This window comes from Pseudoliparis swirei, chromosome 10 (assembly GCF_029220125.1).
Source record: "Pseudoliparis swirei isolate HS2019 ecotype Mariana Trench chromosome 10, NWPU_hadal_v1, whole genome shotgun sequence".
NCBI classification, from domain to species: Eukaryota; Metazoa; Chordata; class Actinopteri; order Perciformes; family Liparidae; genus Pseudoliparis; species Pseudoliparis swirei.
Window position 1 is genome coordinate 7,517,222 of NC_079397.1, and position 18,945 is coordinate 7,536,166.

The following is an 18,945-nucleotide window of genomic DNA, read 5'->3' on the forward strand; positions in this document are numbered from 1 at the left end:
GTTATATATATTTTTTTTGCAATGATCTCTCTCACTCTGCTACCATTTGTGTGCGGGGGCCAGGTCGTCTGTCTACCTGCTCTGTTCTGTCTGCTTCTCTTGTCCGTCTAGACACTGACCGACAATCAGACAGTGACATAAAAATGTACAGAACAGATGACAAAACCACAGTGTACAAAAGTGGAGGAAAAAAAGGATCAAGAGCCATTTATTTCAGCAAAATCTTCAGAAGAGAAAATGTGAAAAAACAAGAAAGCTGACAGCCAAAAGTGACACACACACACACACACACACAGACATGGGGGACAGTCATGCAGCCATTATAACATGTCTATTCACTTGTTGGACTATATGTTTGAATAGTTGCAAGTGTTAGCGTGGGAGATGGCTTTTCATGGTGAAATTAAACACACGAGGGGAAGTGGGACTCTGTGTCGCCGTGTTTGGGTTTAATCTGTTTTTGAAGGAGCCTCTTTTCCCTTCTCCTTTCATACAGAAACCCCCTTTGTTCTGCGTTGCAGGTTTAGTATAGAACATATAGGTTGGTCCCAGCTTACTTTCTCTTCGTCTCTGTGTTTGTGTTGCAGGGTTGCCTTAAGTTTCATCACTGCTCATCGGTCTCTGACTTGCTGTGATGGTGTTTCTATGTGGATGATGTCATACATGCCTTGCCAATAGGTTTAACTCTGAGGTAGAGGCTTTTATGTCATGCTGCTGTTATTAGCCGAAAAGACACTTCCATAATATTCTTGTTTAACTCCAGCCATAGTGACGAGTTAAACACAGGTGTAATTATGGCCCGGTTGCATATAGGTAGGTCAGGGCCCTAGTATAGTGCATGCTGGCTCACTGGATTGACTGTGACACACTAAATACTACAGCTACATATGTATTTTGATCAATATTAAATATATATATATTAGGGCTGTGAAACGATTAAAATTTGTAATCAGGTTAATCACAGGTTTCTGTGGATTAATCATGATTAATCCCATATATACATTCAGGGTTTTTCCTGGGTCAAAATGGGTCTTCGGTGCACCGTCTATTCATTGAGTGAGTGATCAGCAGCTGGCCGCTCGGTCCATTCGCGCACCTCACAGTTGCGTATTGATCAGACAAGAAGACACGCTTATCAACTCCAGTGTTTCCCCTTCTATTATAACAGGGGGAAATCTCCACCCCGTCACCCTGTAATTTTCGTCTACCCCCCCCGTCAACAATTCTCGGCTCGCGCGACAGAGCGATGCGCGCGCCGGCATCGAAGCTCTGCGGCGACCGCGATCGACATATTGACCACCCCTGCATTAAAACATTAAAGAGCCGAGAGTTTTTTTCAGTGAGAGAAATACGATGTGTGGCGGGAGTGCGTGAGTTAAGACCGAAATGCGTGAGTCTCACGCTCAATGCGTGACACTTGAGAGCCCTGCATTGCTCACCAGTGCGCGCGCCAGCATCGAAGCTCTGCGGCGCGCGAGACGGAGATCGGAGTCGTGTTAACGCGACACGGAGAGACAGAATGACATGCTGCTGGTTCGAGACGACCAACACCAGACGGATTGGAAGCTCATTCTGCGCATGCGTTAAATGCGTTAAAAAAAAAAAACTAGTTAAACCTGTAATTTAATTAACTGAGTTAACGCGTTATTTTTCACAGCACTAATATATATACAAAAAGTTTATTTTGCAATTAGATGTCAAAAGGGCTGCTGTGAAAAAATGTGCATCAATAGCAAGGACATCAAAACATGAAAATGCCTCACGCCTCATGTCTTTATGAAATCACATCAGATAGTAATTGGTACAAAGCCTTGTCTGAAAGCTGGAGTCACACAGTGTATCTTCAATATGACAACTCTTTAGTCTGTTAGCCTGCCAACGTTTCATAATAAGCACAGCAGAGGATAAATGGAATGACATTAGTTTTTTCAAGTATTCAAACTTTGACCTGATGATGTCACTCCTGTCAGTAAAAAAGTGAATTGTAAGTGATCCTGAATGTTTTTACTAAAGTTCATCCGATTGTTGTTTTCTGGTGAAATGTCTCAAAAACTAACGTTCACCATCTGGAAAACTATGAATATTGACATATTTGACATATTGACATATAATATTTGAAATTTCCCCACTGTGGGACGAATAAAGGAATATCATATATAATATAATATCATATCATATTTTATAAGATAAATAAAAGCTTTTGACTTGCTGCTGGTGCTAGACACAATATTAGAGGATCACCAAACGTATTAGAATTAATCCTCTGGGCATCGTGAATGTTTGTATACAAGTTCATGGCAATCCATCGAATAGTTGTTGAGATCATTATTCAGATTGAACATTGCCATGACTGTAGCCATGCTGCCAGCTTAATATATGCACATATAAACCATGTTTTATGAGTAACATCTTAAGTATCAGCAGATTTTCCTGAAGTATCCTTTTAAATTGGAGCAGTGTTTACCCACTGGTTGACAGTGTGATACCAGCTGGTGGCATTACCCAGATTAAGACTTCTTCTCTCTCTGATTGGACACGGTGATACGACTGGAGTCAGTCAGCACAGAATCAGGACACTCAGGTGGCCATTTGCAGAGTGCTGCAGTACAACATTGGCATGACTCTCTCCAGGGAAAAAATGACAGAAATATGCGTGTTCCCGTAAAAATATTTGACAGGTGAAAGAAATGTAACCTCTACACACCGGCCTGGTGTACGTGTGGCAACAATGAGCTCCGTGTTCTGAGTGTACACAGCCGTAAATCAGAAAAATGACTTTAACTGATTTGTGTGCAGCAAAATCCCGTCTGCTTCCCCTTCCTGCACGGGAGGCTCACTTCTCATCTTCATCACACAAGGCAGCGCGTAAACTTGAGGAGAAAGTATCTTAAGCGGGGATATAGCTGGGTCTACAACTTCTTAAATAGAGCTTGTATACGAGTAATGAATACTGAATAGAGAAATAAAGTCTGCTGCTCCAACACTCATCTCGCAGATGAGCTTTTCACTTACGCAAAAAATAGATCTGCAAGAATAAAACCGAGGACTCGTTCCGTTGCCTACCTACCGTCTGTGCTCAGAATGCTTCCGCTCATTGTCGGGAATCTAAATGTTCCTATTTGCATTACTTGTTCTGGTGGGAGATAATCTGCCAACCAACACGGCTAAATCAAAAGTTACATGCGCTTGGGATAAGGTTTTCAAGGGGATTATTTGTGAGGGGACGCAGTACATTTTTCTTTTAAAATCTCCATATTAAGTGACTGATAACGTAATATATGCATGTGTGTGTGTGTGTGTGTGTGTGTTTGTGTAAAGCGTACAGTCATTGTCAACAACTCCAACGGCGACTTCCCTTTTCCTCCAACCTCCAAGTCTGTCACTCACACTCTGCATATCAACTTTTCTCATCCTCTTTCCTTTCATCCATTTTGTCAAGCTCTCCGTCATCATCTCTGTCCAACCGTCCCTGTCACACACACACACACACACACACACACACGCACAGCCACTGTGTCCTCCTCCAGGTAAGGAGATTGAGCGGTTACAGGCGTCAACGTGACTGACGAGGCGGAGACAAGCCCCGGATGCTGCCTCCCTCCCCCCTCCTCCCTCCCTCCCTCCCTCTCCTCTCATCTCCACGTGCGTCAGCATTGAAGACGGATGAGCGAGCGCAGCAGCCTCGATGCATTCCGTCCAGAATATAATTACACACTCGCTTGTGTCTCCGGCGCTCTCTGCCATGACTGCTAACAAGCTGCTGCTGTAGTCTTCTGTGAGTGCAGGTGTGTGTGTGTGTGTGTGTGTGTGCTGTGTGGCTTGAGTTGTTTATTTAGCCTGCAACAACTTACAAGACAACATTGATTTGAATAAGGGGGGGGGGGGGGTGTTGAGGGGGGGGGGGAGGTATCGGCTTCATTCTGCTTCTGGCTGCACGTAATTACCTTCGCATTGAAAATGCGGAAGGTTATGTTTTGATCGCCGTGTATTTATTTATTTATTTATTTATTTGTATGCGTGTTATTTGCAGAACTCAAAAAGTATTGAACCGAATCGCATGAAATTTGGTGGGATGATTGGTTATTATCTGGGGACCAGTTGATTAGATTTTGGGATCGATCGGGTCAACGGTCAAGGTCAAAGGTCATGAACAGGTCAAAATCTTCTTGAATCGCATGAAATTTGGTGGGATGATTGATTATTATCCGGGAACCATTTGATAGATTTTGGGATCAATCGGTTCAAAGGTCAAGGTCAAGGTCATGGAAAGGTCAACATCTTTTTTTTTACCATAGCACGATAAATTTTTGTCCAATTGGCATGCAACTAATGCCAACATGTTCATAATTCAATGCCCAAGCTTGTGATATGCGAAGGTATGCGCTCTACCGAGTGCCCATTCTAGTTTCCTTATGTGCAGTCTTTGCAACTGTGTGGCATTGTGCAGCATTGCAGGGACGTGAAATATTATGCTGAGTACATGTGAAGAGAGTGTGTTCAGACATGCAGTGTTTTAATGCGTGTTGTTGTACGCGTGTGTATAAACTGAGGTTATTTATTCAACGGTGGAAGGAAATATTTAGATGTATAACTTACTCAAATGCATGTAAAAATACTATCCATAATTCAAATGATCAGAGTAACTGACATAATATCATATTATAAAGTGTTAAGGTCTTCACTGCTGGTACAAATATAGCTGCCCTAACTTCAGCCTGCAGCCAAAGAGTTGCTGAAGAGGGCATCATGGGAAAAAATAAACATACTAGCAGCAGTCGAAGCAAATGAGATCCCTGATGTAGCTGCTTGCTGCTATGCTTGCTTCTTTTAAAATATACATATATATGAATATATAATGGGAATATCTATTATCATACTGCTCGTGGAGAATTAATTAGTTGATCAGAACACAAGGACGGGAGAGCAGAATATTCTGCACGAATAAGCATATTTCTTTCCAATCATAAATGCAGAGGGTAATGTATGGAGCCAACGTGCTGAATACATCACCCACATTTTTTTTTTGTTCATCAAAGTTTCTGCAAGTAAAAACAGCGTAGTGCCGCATTATATGTTAAACATATGTTCACGTGTTAAATTGCCGCATTATTCCCCTGAACGGGGAGCAAGAGCTACAGCTCTTTATCACAGATCACAGGGTTTTTTATTCATAATCTTACGGGGAGATAGAGACTCTTCAGTGGATATTCTCACCACCACATTACCAGCTACAAGCTTGTTAATTCCCCTCCGCATGCCAGCTGGTTTCAGAGCCGCTGCACCGGCATCGCTCTCTTCCTCGATGCGTCTCGCCACCAACAGCTGTGTGTGTTTTAGGTGCTTCTTCAATTGGGACGTGGAGTTTCTTTGCTCATGCCCCAGGCACACTTCACTGTGATGCTCTTGCAATAGATTGCTCATTTGAGATTTGTTGCTAAATAACTGATTACTTGAATTGCAAACTAACGCTTTACATCAGTCATCAGTAACACAAATGTTATCCGACTACTCTTAACGGGTTATTCCCTCAACACTGCGTATGGCTTAGTGGATATGAATAATGAGGAGATGAGGCAGAGCATGAGGGGGACAGAGGTCCAGAGAGAAAGCTCTGACTCAAGAAATGAAGGAGTGGAAGAAAGCCTGATCTCAGCAAATAATATTAATGTACAAAAAATATATCATAAAATCAGTTTACTGGTCATGGAAACTTTGTTAAGACTGACTAAATTACCCCGGTGATTATCAGCCTGTGACATGAAGGTTCATACAGGGTGGGTTAAAGGAAAAACAACACGCTGCAGGATGGGAATTGCAGGATCTACCATCTTTTAAGCTTGCCCCAAAGTGCAATACGTTACCCTCCCCCCAATATGACAGCATGATACAAGAGGACAGACCCTTTACAGAGAATAAAGGCTGTAAATATAAAATCAAATTCATCCATCCGGGCCTCATTTTAACAAAAGATAAAACTAGAACGGGCACTCGGTAGAGCGCATACCTTCGCATATCACAAGATTGAGCATTGAATTATGAACATTTTGGCATTAGTTGCATGCCAATTGGATAGAAATTGACCGCGCTATGGTAAAAAGAAGATGTTGACCTTTTCATGGCCTTGACCTTTGACCCGATCGATCCCAAAATCTAATCAAATGGTCCCCGGATAATAACCAATCATCCCACCAAATTTCATGCGATTCGGTTTAATACTTTTTTAGTTATGCGAGTAACACGCATACAAATAAATAAATAAATAAATACACGGCGATCAAAACATAACCTTCCGCATTTTCAATGCGAAGGTAAAAAACCACATCTAGTTTTTCAGTCTCTGTTTTCCTCGATCAAGGTCAAACGGAAACACACATCCGGTATCCACACACATCTGCAGCAGCCTCGCTCCCATGAGAACCGCCATCTTGTTGCAAGGCAGACGGTGAAGTCCAGAAAAGGACCGAGGACGCATATGTGCAGCACTCTCTTGGCCATATTGTCTAAAGAAGCTTTTGTGGGCTTCCCAATATAGCCATGACATGTTTAAATCATTAGATAGACACTGGATGAGTCACATGGTTCACATTCTCTGTGCTTTTTTTTTCTTTCCCCAAGGACACAAAGTCAATTTGTACTTGTGTGTGTGATTTACAGCATGCTATAGGGAAAATACATACAATTGATCGATCTATATAGAATGGCACTGATCAAATCAGATAAACAATGGGAAAGTGTCTAAGATGTAATGAAACGGCAAGAATGAAGTGATAAAGTGCTATTTGAATAGTTAAATAGACATAAAATATGTATGAAGTTACTACGCTCCTATACCAAGCACGGCTAACTCTAACGTGTGAAATTCACCTTGAGCCTGCATGCAGTAATGCAGTAATGCATGCTGGGTAACATTCTCTTTGTGCTTTCTGCCGGCCTCATGTGATCAATCCTGCATGAGTGGATTGCTTATGGAGGTGCCCATCAATTGTGCGCTCGCTTGAGGAGGACGAGTGTTTAGCGAGAAAGAGGCAAACGGACGAGAAGAAACCCGGCGTGAACGAGAGAGGCGATCCTGTACTTTTAAGTGTAATCCATACATCCTGGACGGAAGAGGGAAGAGAACTGAGATCAATGTCGGACAGTTTATGTTTCTGAAAAGCACTGAATCCGCCCTCAGCTCTCGTTTAAAATCCCATACAGACATTCCTTTACGGCGGGCCAGTGTTAAGTATCACAGGGCGAGCAGCTTGAGGTGAGACGACACACACGTCACACGGCACACTCGGATGCTCGCCTCCGGCTGGAAAGAGGGTCGGCTTTTAGTTATCGTGTCGAATTGAAAGACTGAACGAGGATAGCCGCCCTGAAGGATTTGAGGACAAACTGCTCGCACATCCTGTACGCAATACACACAGACCCTCATAACCACGGGCATTCTCATGCAATGCCGACGTGACGTCTTTGCAGCAACAACGGAGCACAGGGTATAAAAACAGGTTGGGTTTTTGCGAAATATGCGAGACAGGATTACCAATTGAATCTCTTCAAAGCCGATGCGGGATGTGGAAACATGGAGGGAGAGATAAGAAGAGAAAGAGGGAGGGAGACGGCAGTGGTGGAAATTGCTTCGGAGATTTGTGGTCGACGTACTGCAAGTACACAGATATATAAACAGGGCCCGGTACTCAGGGGCATGACTTCAAGGATGGAACATGATAGGCATTCATCACTCAATGTCATTCATAAATCAGGTTTTATATCACCCCTTATCTGCTTAAAGAAATATGCTACCAATCTATTCTCCTACTTTTGGAGACACGCCTAAATTACCTTCATTTTAATGCTGTTTTTCTTCTTCTAATTAATAAGGTATCATATCCTAAGAGATGGCATGAAGTCATTCAGTGCGTTTACATGATGGTATAATTCTAATCTTGCTTTAGTCGGACTATGCTATCTTTTGGGGGATCTGCTGTTATCCCAATATACATGGCAGTGAGTAATTTGAATCATTGGCCGAAAGCATGTCATATCCGATACGATAGGTGGCGCTGTTTTCATTACAACTCGTGGTGATACAGCCATTTCCGCTTGACCTCTTCACCACTACCAACAACAACCAACAACAACAACATCAACATTTCGAGAAAGATGGCGAACAGAGAGCAAGGCGAAGCTCCATCCCTCTACTGTTCTTGCATGATGTTAATAGGAGTACAGCGAATGCAAATGGCGCTATTGGCGTTGTTTGTTTGTTTTCTGCCGGCCAGGCTCCCGGCAGTGACAACTTATCGTCTCTTTCGACTTCCGGGTCACGACATGGGAGGGAGGGAGGAGGGCGGCGGATCTCAAGCATGCGCAAAGACGCAAAGTCCAGTTCCTAATCCAATTCACCGTTACATGCCGCGATAGTCGAATTATCAACCGGATCGGATCGAGTTATCCAGGGGTGTTAATCGGATCGTAGTCGGACCGCACATAGTCGAACAAAGGTGTTTACATGAAACGGATAATTCGATTTCAGTCCGACTAAGCCAGTTATTCGAATGCATGTAAACACGGTCACTGTGTCACAAGTTAGGGGCAACACTGATGTCACGAGGACAACATGTGATCTTCAGGCATCCAAAGGGTTTTTGCTGCTGGACTAAAGTCATCAGATTCATGAATAAAGAGGTCATGTAACCCTGGACATATGATAATAAAACGATGAACACACTGTTCCAATATGAACATCTTACATTTGCACTTTTTAAAAAATAAATTTGCAAAGCACATGCAATCGTGGTTGGGATGCTCTGGTAAACCGCACGATGCCACAGACAGTGTGTTCCGAACATAACGCCTGCTTTAGATATTCATCGTCTCGTGTCTTAATCACCTTTCTTTCCTTTTACAAGTATGAATCACGATGCTATTGTTATCCCTCGTGACAAAAGTAACTCTTTAAGGGAGCGCCAAACAGAGAAGCAGAAAAAAAGAAAAAAAACAAGTGTTCAAGGACAACAACGCCTGGAGAGAGAATGCAGGTTCTGCTTGGCCTCATTGCGAGTGGAAGAAACAATTGAGCCCCCCACCCCCACCCGTATGATTTCACCAGCTAATTGCCTATTATGCGGCCCATCGGGGGGGGATAACTGTTTTTTTTCTCCCTTATTCGGCTCACTCTCTTTTTCACTTATCTGAAAATATCCTCCGACGTCTCACCGATGCACGGGTGTCTTGTTTGAATTAGCGTCGTTTAAGCAACGCGGTTCAATACTTCAAGGACCGCGTGACAGCAGCTCTGATGCTAAATCACGGGAGCTTGACAAGACAGGAGGTGGCTCGGGAATATCTCCACAAGTCTGTTGTTTTTCTTTAGTTTACAAAAGATATTAAACACAGCTACTGCGCACACTATTGATTTGAGTGCTCTACAGCAACTTGCTGCCGTTATATATTGGCTCACGAGGAGAAACTAACACAGAGTCATAAAACGTATCAAGGACACTTCTCAGCGGCTCTCGAGTGATACAACATCATGAGTGTCAGATGATTCAGCTCGTACAATATTTTATTCATCGCAATTCACTGCGCAGGGGTTATAAATGAAAGTGCAGGTTGTCACCCCAGTTGTAATGTGGGCTGCGCGCTCAGCAATTGAGACTTAAAAGTGAAACAAAATCATTTAAAAGGCCGCCGCTGTGCAATGACGGGGCCGCCGTACGTTTTTAGTTCTCCTGGATAAGAGTTAGTATTCAGCCTCCACATTATGAGAAAGAAATAGAAGGAGAAAAGGAGCATATAAATCATCTGTGGCGTCCTGTTCCTGTGTCCAGTATGTTTGCAGTATACTTGTATACTTCTTACTCATGCGCTTATTGAATAAGAGATGGCGAGCCGCCCACAGCGCCCACCATGATCTGGAGTCTCCCCCGAGCTACTTTATATGTGTGTGGGTGAGATATTACACTTTCAAATGTAGTGACATTTCTCTTGGAATTAGCAAGTTTATTCTGATTACGGTTTTTATGTAAGCCATTGAGCCCTTAGTAATATTAGTGGAATTAAAGGCTCAACCCAAAATCTATTTTAGGTTTGAAAGCTGGATGTAAAAGTTAAGAATAAGGGGGTGTTTCATGATTTATGAAAGAATTAATGCAAGTGATTGGTTAATATGTCAACATTGACTGGACTGTATTTGATATGTCATCACAGTGGCATTAGAATGTGCACAGTAACGAAATGCACTGTGTTAAGTGCTTGGAGCGAAACGCTGATTTACAACACCTGTCCAGAGGAGGATTTCTTTTCTAAAGAGAAAATGGTATCTCAAATATATCATCATTATTATTGTAAACTTTACCGAACGAGAACAGAGATCTTGACAGGTAACATTACTGACGTGGAGATAAATCCAGATGTTCGTCACACCCAGGAGGAGAGAGGACATTAGTGGGAGTCGGACGTTTCTTAAAGATATCGGTGGACTCACGTGTGATACAGCCGAAAAGACTGATCCACAAATGGAAAAGAAAAACTCAAAAATCTCCAAAATCATTTAGATGGGAATGATGAAAGGCAGCCTGAGATATGGAAATTGGGGATTAACTGACGGATATAGATTCCCGGATATTTGAAGAGACAACCAGTGAAACATGTTTTAAATGTAAGACACGTGCGAGGAAGGAATGCATCATTTGTTGCAAAGCTAATATCCTGAATGAGCCATTAACTTGAAATGATAACTAGATTGATTAATTGTCAGCTGCTATGAAACCAAAACAATTACAACGCTCGGTAGCTGAGGGAAACGGCAAAGTCGGGTGATCCTTTTCTGTAAGCCAATCTTTCCTCTTTACACAGTAATCATTTGGCACATGGTTTATATAACAATATAGATGTTGGTGCAGTCAGTCAACAAGGCTGAGTTTCTGATTGTGTTGATTGCAAGTGTTTATTTCTCTGTTTTGAAGGCAGTTCTGTGATCATACTGCACCGTCATCTTTTGAATACACAGCGTTCCTCCTGCACATTACTCTTGCTTTCTTGCTATATTTGTGCATAGTAGACAGAGGAGAGTTTTAAATGTTTTTGATATAAACTGAATTACAATTCTCCACAAAAGAAATGCTGAGATATTCAGAGCAAAATCTGATACAGTTAAGCCATTTCTACTGCAGTCGTGTGATGTGATGTCAACAGAAATGGAAAACATCAATCCACTTCCTGCACCTTCAGCAACCTAGAAAACCTGCCGATGATCACACACACACACACGCGCACACACACACATCTGAACCCTAAATCGGAACCTTGAAGGAGTGAAGACCGCTCCGAACGGCCTCCCAGCGTGAACGTTACCCCCTAAATTTAACCAATTATTAAACTAATTCAACAGTATATACAATAAAACCTAATTCCAAATGTATACAAATAGAGCCTTGCAGGACTTGAAGTTGTTAATACTTCAATACTGCATTATCTACTGCTCAGACAGGATGAAAACCCCGGTCATTAATATCATTATAATATGGGTAGATCAAATCAAGCATTCTGATTGGTTGAGAGTCACGAGGAGTACTTTATTCAGCCATAATGTCCGACAGCTGTAGCGGACATTATTGACGATACAGGACCGCCTCTCGTACCTTATTGCTTAATTCTGCTCGCGAACCCTTTTATTTCACTGTGCCGTAACGTCACACTGCTTCCTGCTTTAGCGCGCACATCGTTCTAAACGGCAAACAACGGATGCTGTCAATCTTTCTGGAGAAGACGGTCTCCAGATGATGTGCACAGACTTACAGTGTGAAGCTATTTATTTCCCTTCCTACAGGGTGTATTTGTCACCAGCAACAAAAGAAAAAACTCGAGCGTGGGTTGTTTATTGTGATGTCGGAGCCGAGGCAGAAGAAGCCCGGTCTGTCATCGGGCTCTCCATCATCTGTCACTGTTCTCACACACACACGTGCACACACACACACACACACACACACACCAAATCAGTCTCCCGCCATCGGTGAAATTGCTTTCAACGGAAGGGTAACCAGAATAATGTAACACTGTGCTCATTCTATGGCAAGAAAGTAAATAAAAATCAAGTTAAGCCAGGAGGTGACCAGCGTTGAGTTTCCATTGAGATGCTATCACATCACCGAGCCGATAAGAGCGGCAGAGAAATTCGATTACACCTCGGTGAAATGTGAAAGGTTTTTCTTCCAGAGTGAGAGCCCCCCGTCCACACCTGTGTAGATTTTCACATCCAATTTTTTTCTCTCTGACTTTTGCCGGTGACGCGGGGCGTTCGAGAGCGACCCATCTGGTTGGCGATGTCAGAGCGGGTCGATCACAAAATGGACTTTGTGGGTTCCTGTAGAAGCAAACTAATGGTGCGTGTCATGGGTACCAAATGGGGTGAAAGAGTGGAACCGAAAACAGTCGGACACCTGATGTGCAACAATAAGTCTGATTTCACCAACATTACACGGTTAACACCTATTTGTTTGCCGTACTTTGAATGCTTGTGAGTCATTAGCAGTTTTCATCTTCTTTTTTGATGGAGGTCTTGTCACGGAGCTTCATCTTGAAGGCTTCGGCGTGCTTCTGTTCAACATAAAAAGTGGATTTTTTATTTTCTTCTTTTCTTTTTCAGACAGGCACCGCCAGGTCTGTTTTAACAAGTAACTAATATTGACCACCTCTACGAAATAAGCCTTGAACTGACACGGAATGACACAGCCTGACATACACACTGCAAAGATGACTCACACACACAGCTGAAGTCATGGTAACGGGCGGCACACTGTGCACAAAAGCATGATAGAGTAAAAAGGGATGCTCTATCATCAGCATTCAGTTGCCTGAAGATGGGGCTTTTCATTTTAGCAGATATCTCTTCTGAAAATACAAGTCCTTCTTATAAACACATCCTCCTCATTTCTAATTCTGAACACACATATTTAAAACAGAGAACAGATATGGATGGAAGCACGCATCTACATCATTAAATTTCCCTGCACAATCTCAGCCTCAACTCCACTCCTTGACTCAGCCTCGCGCGCCTCTCCGTCATTCCCCATCTCTTATTAAAGTGAGCAAGGCGACAGCAGCGTCAGGTCGCCTTGTCAGCAGTTTTCCGTGTGTCCTCCTCCACATCCTCCTCTCCACTCATTACCGTGTTGATCTACCGTCGTGAGGCTGTCGACAAGCTGCCAGGACAAGGACTCCACCCGGTGATGTAAGCGGAACCTGACATTGCCACCCACGCCGGGTACTCCTAATGTCCCTTCACATGGGAACAGGAGGGAACGACCCGTACCCGTTAGACCGCGATACCCGGTGCACTGTGTGTGTGGCTGGAAATGAGTTATGAACTATCTGTTTTTTCTTTGCAGTGTTTTGTGAATCTGTCCTTCTGTACACATTACATCTATTGCACCTGTCCATTCTGGAGAGGGATCCTCCTCTGTTTCTTCCCTTTTTTCCCCCTGAAGGGTTATTTGGGAGTTTTTCCTGATCCGATGTGAGGTTTTGGGACAGGGATGTCTATGTGTACAGATTGTAAAGCACTCCGAGACAAATTTGTAATTTGTGAAATTGGGCTATACAAATAATCTGAATTGAATTGAATTAAAGGCACCCCACCTTACCTGGGATAAACTCAAAGAGAACACTAAAAGTTATTATACCATTTACCATAGTATTTTTTGTATATGTAGCTGACACGTCTAGCAGGTGTTCCTGAACCTCACAAACAAGCGTTGCTGAACTTAGAGCAGCGTATCCGAATATCGAAGGAAAAGAAGAGGTGTAAAAATGCATCAATAAGTGAACACATACCAGATATTCTAAATTGATACACAAACGCAGATCCGAGACACATTCCTCAAGAAATTCTGAAAAATTGCAACTGATGACAGAAAGTTTAATGAGCAGAGGAGTCAGCACAAGGCACTAGGGGGAAAAACACATTTTAGTGAAAAGAAATCCATCCTCCTGCCCAAAAAAATAGATATCAGCGCTTCAGCGGAAAGTGATTGACACATGATGAAGATGTCCATCATTTGTATTTAAAAAGGTCAGCCAGAGCCTCATATGTCCACGCTCTTGCTACCTCTTTTTGTTTCTACCCAAGCTCTGCAAAAATGAAACGGTTTGTTAATTTTTCCCTGCATTTAAACCTGCAGGAGCTTTACAGCTCACCCTGTGCCCTCACCACAACCTCTGGAGCCGACGGGTCGAGCAGCTGAATGCACCAGATGCCTGCTGTTTGTGGCATTTGGCTCTCGATTCTTCTCCACAAATGAGGCGTGCTGTGACACGCTGGCACCGGCGGACATGATGTGGACTGTGTGGATGAAAGGGATGGTTCCTCGGGCGCAAATCATCAAACAGCCGTCATTGACTTCTTGACGGGGGACGACGAGGTGGAAGGACAGAGGATGAAAATACGGGCTGACGGCCAAAAGCTGTAAGGTCAGGACAGAATGTGCAGCCGGCACAGATGGACGTCTCTGACTTGTATTTCTCATTAGCACCCCCTGCTGTCCAGAGGAGAGTTACATTTGTGGAGCCGCAGGCAATTTAGACAAAGCGTACAGCTACACACAAAGAACTGAAACACAAACTCATCCCAGGACATTATGCCCTTTTTGTCTTGGCTCACCCTCTCTCTCGCTTGCATACACAAACACTCACCTACACACACCGGGGACAATGTGTCGCAGACTCGCAGCACTGTCAGGCCGGAGTTGAGCTATTGATTGGCCTGCAGAATGGGAGTATGGGTATTCTGGGACCCTTGAGATGATGGAGACTAATAAGACGGCTGGAGAAAGAGACAGTGGAGGGGAAAGGGTGTGTGTGCGTGTGTGTGTGTGTAGAGTCTATATTCAATTCAATTCAATTCAGTTTATTTGTATAGCCCAATTTCACAAATTACAAATTTGTCTCAGAGTGCTTTACAATCTGTACACATAGACATCCCTATACACTGTGCTCGAAATCTTTATTTTCTGAAAGCACACGGGGTGGTTGTAGCCAGGACATTAATCTGAGCCATGGGCAAATCCAACGATCTGTATTCAGGCTGAGAACAAAGAGAGACATAATCAGAAGGAAACTTCATCTCGTAACGATTGCCTCATTCTTAAGTTACGCAAAAGAATGTGCATTTATTGTTTTTTCTTTTCTCGCAGTGACTCTGCTGCAGGCACAGAACGGTCATTAGGGGCTGCATAGTAAGTCATTTTCGGGGATATTATAGCAGGAGCCGGGCCTCCAGGGACAAGGGAGTCGGTTCCAGGGACCAAAAACCATTATTGAATTTGGAGCAGCAAGTTATACAAAAATATCAGAACCCCCCCCCAAAAAAAATGATGAAAAACGATATGAATTAGGTATTTTATTTTTTTATTTGTTTATTATCATTCACTGCCTGCCTCTGCAGAACATATACATGTGCTGTATTTATGGTTTTGTCATTACTTCCTGCAACATATTTCAGTGGGTATTCTGGGTATAGCCGAGCCTCCAGGGACCAGTGAGTCCGTTAAAGGACCAAATCCATTGTTGAACATGCTGCAGTGTATTTTTTCATTTTCTGTCTCCGCAGAAAATCTAGAATTTTAGGATGGATAAATATCTCTTCATTGAACAACTAAAATACACTTATAGTCTATATAGCCTATGGTCCTTCTGTTTTGCCTTCCTACCTCATTGTTTATTGTTTTAATTTGAAGTGTAATGATTTATTAATATGTTTTATGTCTGTTTTATTGACGGTTATATTGTTCTTATTGTTTTATGACTTTCATGATTCTGTTGTTTGTGGTTTTTTACCCTGTACAGCACATTGTTAAGGAAAGGTGCTACATAAATGAAGTTTTTCATTATTAATTTTAAATTCCACCAAACTCCAGTTTGTCACAGGCCTTTTGTTATAAACCAGATGATTGTGAGTGTCTACTGCACTCCTCATTGCTTACAAACTCCAGTTGACGTGTAAAATGGTCGCAGTGCCCCTGTAAACATGATATTATACTCCATCGCCATCAACAGCGTCCCTTCTGCCTTTAAATGTGTGTGTCAAAGAAGATCACAGTACCAAGCCCTGGCATTTATACAGAGGCTGAAACTTAAAAGACTGCTGATTCCAAGACACACAAGAGGCGCTGCAGCAAAGTCATCAAAATGTTGTGCTTTTATTAAATCTCCTCCGTTATAGAGCCCTCCGCTCGCCACACAATGCTGAGATAAGCTGCGGAGCGGAGAGAGCAGAGGAGGAGAAGCTCTCAGATGTGAACGCTGTACCGCTGTTCTGCTAAAGAGAGGGCTGACGTGACACTGCAGGAATGCGGCAGAGCAACGGAGAAAGTATTGGCGGACTTCTTTCTGCCTAATCAAGGCCTACATGCATCAATAACAGGGAATGTATGATGATTTATGATGATGGCTGGGCATGAGCAGATTTTCTATCACTGTTCTGTGGTAAGGGTCCTGTGTAAATCACACCTCAGGGTGAACATGAATTAGTCGCAGCATCACTTAAATTAGAGATTACTCCAAGCACTCTTTAAAAATCAGATTTCATTCATTCACAATGATGCCGAGTGGTAATTCCAATTTTCGGGTGCATTTAGTCGATACTCAAACCCCACAGGATGTGTTTAAAGAGGAAGAAGCTAGGCTCTTGAGGAGAATCACGAGTGCTTCTCTGATTGGCCAAGAGACAAACTCTTTAAACCAATGGCAAAAGGACAAGAGACAAAAGAGGACCCAAAACAAGACTCTAACTGGTGCTGCTGCAGACTCCTAGCAAACATATTCTGGATGCTGTGCCACATCTTGCTGATGTGCCCTCTGTTCCCATGACAACAGAACAGCTAGCCCACAAGGTCACTTGTGGGCTAGCACACAGAGAGAGAGAAAGAGGGAGATGAGGACAATTAATAAATGATGGGGTGAAGAGGTGAGAGGAATTTGGAGAAACTGTGATTGAGGGTTCCACGCGTGTGAAATGTAATTTGCCGATACACAGGTGAGACTGCGTGGAGTCTGGTGGTGTGAGGACAAAAGCAGATCTTAAAGCTCTTTAAGGTCGGCTCTGTCCAGTGCGAGTGTGTGTGTGTGTGTGTGTGTCTGTGTGTGCGTGTGTGGCCGCCGCGCCTCTTAAAGGCAGGTTCTGAAGGACTAAGAAGCAGCTCCAGGCACACTTTCCCAACATGTCCCTGAGCGTCCTCCAACACAACAGATCAATCATTCCATCAGCTCCTCCGGCTGTCTCAATGCATCATGGTTCCTGTAGTTCTCCACGACAGATAGGACCTCTATTTGTCTCCACAGCGGCGTCACCTTTTTATTTAGCAGACACCGTGACTCCACTAATTAGTGCAGTTTATAATTAATTTCTACGATTAATTAGAGTAAAGGTTGTCTTGGCAAGACGACACAGCTGTCTACTTTTTTCATGACCGGAGGTGAATTAACTTCCTGCAGAAACATTATGATTCTCCCGACTGTGATCTCTCACGGGGGCAGCGCTTCATCTTAAACACTCAAGGCCTCGGACATTTTATTCCCATATGATTGAGGACGTTTTGGAGGTGTAGATGAAAATGAACACACGTCTGATCTGGCAATAAGCCCAATGTGCACACGGTGAGCTGAAGGGGGAAAGCAGTCGGTTTGGCAGCTGAATCGCCGACAGGCTCAAGTATCAAACCAGAAATATATGCTGCCACCTGCCAAAGGCTGACTGGCCCGTCTATATTTAACTCTGTGACCAAAAGAGTGAGTGTTTACTATCCTATCAGCTCCATCGTTAGGCGGATGACTCATCCATGAAGGGAAATTGTTACTTTCTTGAACTATTTACAGGAATTTGTTTTTTTAAGTACTGTGGAAGCATGACAACTTTGTCCGAATTTCTGTGGCAAAAATGTAAACTGCATGGATTAGGACATACATTTTGAATTCAAATAGTGGCCCTTTCCAATACATATTGGTTCTCACTTGATAAAGAAAAGTCTTATCAACATTGATCTGGTAGACATGAGTCTGTGTGTCTGAGATGCTATTCCAGAAATGTGCTCTTATATATATATATATATATATATTCATATAGAAATATATATATATAGGGTATCTATTGTTGTTTTAATTCTATTTTTATTTATTTTTATTTAGACTTGTCAACTTGCAGGACATTAACTAATAAATGGGTAGTTTAAATCCACCATAGCTTTCATTGCTTCTGTCTGGCCACTTGCCTCCTCCCCGGATAAATGACTCCCCTCAAAGGTCAGCACTCGTCAAGATGGCTTGCTGTTGTTCATTTACTTTGGAAGTGGTCATTTACTTAAGTGAAGCCCAGGTTGAACTGAAAGTGCAGGGTTGAACCACTTGGACCAGGAAATGTGGACAAAATAAGTAAACAAAACACAAAATACTACATTGACTTAAAACCTGTTATCTCAAAGTTAGCTTGCAATAAAGTATTTATCGAAAGGCAGTTTGGCGTCCAACACTCTTTCATTTGTCTGCATCTCCTCTTTAGTGATTTAATCAGAAACGGATAAACGTGACCAGGATTCACTAAATAATTGCTGCTCGCATCACGAACGTTTTGTCTATATTCAATAATGTTCCCTTTTTCTAGGGCATTTCTGCTGCATCGTGCTCTACCAGAGCCAGATATTGCACAAAACATCTTATAAGTGTCAAGTGACAACTCTCACCAACCCCAGCCAAAGTTATTGGCTACTTTATTGGAGAAGAATGCTGAGGAAGCAGCTGCACTCTTACTGATCTGCTGGAAGAAGTCCAGCTCACACTGCTAAAACTGACACTTGCACTTGTTTGACACATTCTGTTTCGCTGATGGAAAAACACTGACTCAAAAATGGAAGAAAAAAATTAAGTTTCTCAAACTTCTCTTTTTTTTTACACTTGAGATACACTTGC

The 18,945-nt window shown here is 42.8% G+C and overlaps 1 protein-coding gene across 3 annotated transcripts in view; it reads right to left on the minus strand.

Annotated features, from left to right (window-relative positions):
• Positions 1–18,945, minus strand: part of iqsec3a (IQ motif and Sec7 domain ArfGEF 3a) — a 95,701-nt gene that overhangs the window by 46,041 nt on the left and 30,715 nt on the right. The gene's annotated exons all lie outside the window — the stretch shown is intronic.